Source organism: Humulus lupulus, chromosome 6, assembly GCF_963169125.1.
Source record: "Humulus lupulus chromosome 6, drHumLupu1.1, whole genome shotgun sequence".
NCBI classification, from domain to species: domain Eukaryota; kingdom Viridiplantae; phylum Streptophyta; class Magnoliopsida; order Rosales; family Cannabaceae; genus Humulus; species Humulus lupulus.
In genome coordinates, this window is record NC_084798.1 from 178,838,899 (window position 1) to 178,844,898 (window position 6,000).

A 6,000-nucleotide genomic window follows, 5' to 3' on the forward strand; every position below is an offset into this window, starting at 1 on the left:
TTAACTGTCGGCATTGCCAGCAACGACGACACTTAATAACTGTCGGCATTGCCCGCAATAGAGACAATGTTTAACTGTCAGCATAGCAACCCCTACGCTGGCATAGGCAAATATGACAGTTAGTCGATTATCGTCGTTGCTCAATAGAGATAGTTAAAAACTGTTGGGAAATCTCGTTTTTGTAGTAGTGAAAGCAACAAAACAAAGAACAACATGGCACCATAACCAATCAGTATAATAAAAGAACCAGAACTAGAAAGCTGACCTGCCACTACTGAGGAACTAGCCTCAGCCTCTGACTCTGACTGCATCAGAGCGAACACTAGAGCTGAAGTCGGGCTGTCTGCTCCCTTTGGCTCATCCTTCTTTAGCCCTGGGCAATCCCTCTTGAGGTGCCCAATCATCCCACATGAGAAACATGCCTTTGCTCGGCATTTCCTTAGATGATGCCTCTTACACCGAGTGCGTTATAGGTAGACTTTCCAATACTCGTCCTCGCCCTGATGGCTTATCTGAACATTTTGGAACCCTTTTTCTAAACCAAAGGTATCTAATACATTGATAACTCTTATGTCCTGATCAATGGGGCCTCTACCCCTGCCTAGTCCAATAAATGGAGGTATCACTGCCTGAGCTCTACGCTCTCTAGCACTCTTCCTCCAAATCTCGTTTCCTGTGCCCTCAACAATAAGGGCCATCCCTACCACTTGAGCGTAGGTAGAGATTTCATGTACTAGGGAGATTCTAACTCCCTGAGGTATTCTGGAATTCAATCCCTAGATAAAACACTCCTTCCAAGCCACATTCGTGGGTACCATATCCAAAGCAAACTTGGCCAACCCATCGAATTTGTTAACATGCTCTGTTACTATTGTGTTTCCCTGAACCAAGTTCAGAAATTCATTTGTCTTTGTAGTCTTAACTGCATCACAATAATACCTCTCATTAAAAAACTTCCTAAATTTCTCCAAACTTATTGCAGCTGTGTCTCGTGTCTGGGATACCACTTCCCACCACGTCGTAGTATCTTCCCGCAACACATATGTAGCACAGATCACCTTATTGTGACCCACCACCCCCATACTGTCAAGGATGGAACTGATCATGCCCATCCATTGTTCAGCTCTGAATGGATCTAGGCCTCCCTCAAAACTGGAGGGTAATACCCCTGAAATCTCTCATATAGAAATTCTCATTTGTTCTCAACCCTAGGCTGAGCCAATACTGGTGCCACTCCTAGAATAACAAATGAAGAGGTGTTCCCTGACAGAACTTGCTGTTTTAAACACTTTATCTCTTCCTCTTGCCTCTGCAATCTTAATTGCATATCTGTAAACACCTGTTACTAATTCTGAGGGGCAGGCGGAAGGCTCAAGCCCTGGTTGAAATTCCCAGCCTCAGTATAACCACCAACGAGTCCCATTAACTACCTTGGGTACTTAACCTCTGAGTTAGTCTGCAGTCAATAACTTGACCCATTAAGCATGATGAGCACATTCAAAAGTCTTCCCCACGAGAACAATCACACATCACCACATTCACATACAATTGTGGTACTAGAATACATGCCCATAACATTCATGCATCAATCATAAACCTTTGCTCTTTCCAACATACAAATCATGCTCTTTACTTTGGCATGCAGGATACACATTCATATATTCATTGAGCAGGTAATCACATAATCATATCAATAGTCAGGGGCTAGGCCCTATTAGAATCTCATACTTCTAATAAAGCATGCAAGTAAAGCATTTATATCTTATTTAAGCAGTTAAGCACATAACCACATAAATAGTCACTATACCCTAAGTGAAGCTTGTCTTTAGTGACAAGTGTACATGCCCAGCTTGTCTTTAGGAACCATTAACCTTGACATGCTCTAATACCAAGTTGTAACGCCCTACTACCCAGGGACTGTTACACTGTGTATTTTAAATAGTGCTAAACTCGCTAAATGAGTCATTTGGCCATAATTGTGTAACTAAATGTGATTAACAGTTTAGAGTTAAAAATTGTGGTTAATGATACAAACGTTTCACTAAAACGCTTACTGTATACATGAGATCCCAAAATACATTTAAAAGGATAATTACAATAAAACAGTTACAACCAGCCGACCTAAGCGGAAAAATAGGGTTTGACCTTAGTTCCTCTTTAAACCTTCGGCCGTGGTGGTCGAGCAACCGCATATGTACACATCGTTACCTAAGCTCTCCAACTCAAGGATGGTCCAACTTTCTTTTACCTTTATCTGCACCACATAGTACCCATTAGCCAAGGCTCAGCAAGAAAACTTAAACATGCTTATAAGCAGTTAATAACATGTTACCAAATTATAATAAGCATGTCTAGCAGTAATAACCCTACTCATGCATGCATACAAGTACAAATAAATGATTATGGAATCATTCTGGGGCTTGCAGCCCTAATCAGATGACCATAGAGTCAACCCGGGGTCCTCTGCCCTGTCCTCTGTACAACAAGCTTTGGATCTGATCTGGCGTACTCGGCACTAAGTATTATCCGACCAATAGATCGTTCAAGCGTATGTTGCGCTCCTGGTTAGGCTAAATCATATGGACTAGCGCTTAGCGAGTTATCACCCTGCTTGACTAATAAGTCAATGCCTTACAACAAACACTCAATGTGTTAATGTCGCCCTTGACTAATAACTCAATGCTTTATGAACAGCACTCACCGTGCTAGTGTCGTCCTTGACTAATAAGTCAATGCCTTACGACCAACACTCACAAAGCTATTGTCGTCCTTGACTAATAAGTCAATGCTAGGATATGGAACTAATAAGTCACCCTGGGTCCCTTAGCCCTATCCTCTGTATAACTGTACTTGGCGTTGACCAGCACTCCATGTGTAAGGTCGTTCTTGACTAATAAGTCATTGCTAGGATATGGGACTAATAAGTCACCCCGGATGCCTTAGTCCTATCCTCTGTTTAAGCGTATGATGCGTTGACCAACAATCAACGTGCTAAGACCGTTCTTGACTAATAAGTCAATGCTAGGATATGGGACTAATAAGTCACCCCAGATCCCTTGGTCCTATCCTCTACTTAAGCGTACTTGGCGCTTCTGGTTAGCCTAATCAAAATGACTAGATCTCAGCACGTTATTGCCGCCCTTGACTAATAAGTCAATGCTTTACAACCAGCGCTCATCGCTATTGTCGTCCTCGACTAATAAGTCAATGCCTTACAACCTGCACTCAACATGCTAATGTCTCCCTTGAATAATAAGTCAATGCTTTTCCCAATTTTATAATGCTAACAGGCATTCATCATATATCAAATATCCAGATATAAAGCATTCAACATGCTTAATCAACAATGACAAACATAATCATAATCATGCACATACTCAGGCATTCGTGCCCTGTATATGTTCCTGTTCAACAATTTAGGAATCAAAAGCATAATCATAATCATAATCATGCACATTTACAAAGACCCAAGCTCTGATGAATTATATATTCAGCATTCAGGCCAAGCCATAATCACAGTGCAGTTTTCTTACCTTTAGTCCAAGCAGAAGTTACCAATAAACAACCCTCAAGCACGATCCCGGTTCCGAGCCCCTAGCGATAACCTAGTCACATCCATAAACGGTGTTTCAATGAGTTCAAGTTCCAAAACCCAATCCTGGGACCAATCCCACGTTCTCGGGACCTCCAATCCCACCAAACAGGTTGGTGGAATCATCCCCCGAGCCTTCAGGCCAAAACCCCAAAAAGTACCAAAAAATCAAGTCCTAAAACCTATATAGCGCTACAACGCTACCTATTGGGGGCTACAGCGCTATAGTCAGAACTTTAACCCCCCAAAAAGGCAGCCTAGTGCTGTAGCGCTACCAACCTAGCGCTACAACGCTGATATCAGAATTTCAAATTTATGGGTTTTCTCTTCATGTTCTCCGAGCCTCAAAGCTCCAAATCCGACCCCAACAGTTCCCCATCCCCTCAAATCAACATTTTAATCATCCAAGCAGTTCAACCAATAGCTCAGCAACATTAAAACAGCAGCAAATACCCAAAATCCCCATATGAACTCATAATCCAAGTCTTGAGTTTGTAAAACTCAAGAACACCAAGAACAGAGTAAGAATTCAGAAAACCAGAGCAATTAGGGATCAAAATCATTACCTCAGTAGCTAAGAACAATCCTATACTGACCTTGACTTTGAATTCTGGCTCCAAATCCTTAAATCCAAGCTTTTTCCTCAAGAAATCGAAAGAGAGGAGAGCGAGTAAACGAGCCGAGAGAGAGAGAGGAAGGGAACTCTGTTTTTTTGTTGTTGCTTTGTGGTTTCCTACAGCCTAAGGTAAGTGACTAAGTCACTAAATTAACACAAAATGAATATAATGCCCCTTAGCCTAAGCCTTGCCCTTTTAAGCCCTCAAGGGTAAATTTGTTATTTGCCACTTATCCCGTTAATCATAATTAACATCTCACACTTCCCGTTACTTCTAATATCTTCAAATAATTACCAAATAATTTCCCCATTACCCAATCTTAGTAATGTACTAAATTACCAAATTACCCCTAGGCTCACCCCGAACCCGGTATTTGACCCCGTTGTGACTAAACCGCTACTTTGCTCGCTAGGATCACCTCGTTCCGAATGACCCAAATATATCCACATAATAATATAGTCCCACACATATATCACATATATGCTAAATATACCCATAACATACCAAATTACGAAAAATTTCCTTTCAATCAGAAATAGGCCCACATACATATTTAATACATCTAAACATGTATATCAAGTCATATTATAATATAACTCACATAATCATATAATGATACACATATATCACATAATCACATAATTTCCATAATTTGCCATCCTGGCCCCCTAATCAAGATCTTAAGCCTTATTAGGTAATTTGAGACGTTACATCATCACCTTCTATAAACTTCCCCAAAACTTGAAATTAAAAATAGGGTCCCTATCTGATAGGGTAGACCTTGAAGTCCCATGAAGGCGTACTATCTCTCTCACATTGAGATCTATATATTGTTCAACAATATTGCTCGTCTTCACTGGTAAAATGTGAGCTAACATTGTATACCGACCCATAATGACCCAGTCTGAATCATGTTGGCCCACTGTCCAGGGCAACCCCACCACGAAATCCATTGTGATGTCCTCCTACTTCCACTCTTGGTTACCCAAAGGTTGTAGTATCCCCACTGGTTTCAGATACTCCGCCTTGACCTACTGACAGGTCAGGCACTTTGCCACGTACTCAGTCACGTCCCTCTTCATTCCAGGCCACCAATATAAAGCTTTAAGATCCTGGTACATCTTCATGGTGCCTGGATGTAGAGAATAAGGGGTAGTATGAGATTCATCCAGAATCTCCCGTCTAATCCTAGTGTCCGTCGGAACACAAATTTAATCCTTATACCTCAATAAAGTCATGCTTGACACTGTATAGTTCTTAGCTACTCTAGCCAGGACATCCCCTCTAATCTTTTCCCCATTATGGGTCACTCAACTATTTTCTTTTGATCATCTCTAAACAAGTAAACTTAAACGTAATGGTGGTCAACTGACCCACCAGTAACTCTATTCCATCCCTAGTCATATCCTCTGCTAACTCTTTGGATATCTATCTCACATTGTACCACTGCTGCAAGTTCTAGATCATGTGTGGGATATCTCTGCTCATACTCCTTCAACTGATGTGATGCATAGGCAATCACCTTTCCTGTCTACATAAGAACACGACCTAAACCCTGTCTCGAGGCGTCACAACAAACCATAATCTAACACTTCTTGAACTTCGTATATCATCTGTGCTCTCTCAGCCTCTGTAGTACTAATATGAGATGTTGTTCATGCTCTGTCTCTGACTAAGAGTATAATAGTATATCGTTGATAGAAACGATCATGAACTGATCCCGGTAATCTTTAAACATTCTGTTCATCTTATCCATAAAAGCAAATGAGTCATTAGTCAAACCAAAAGACA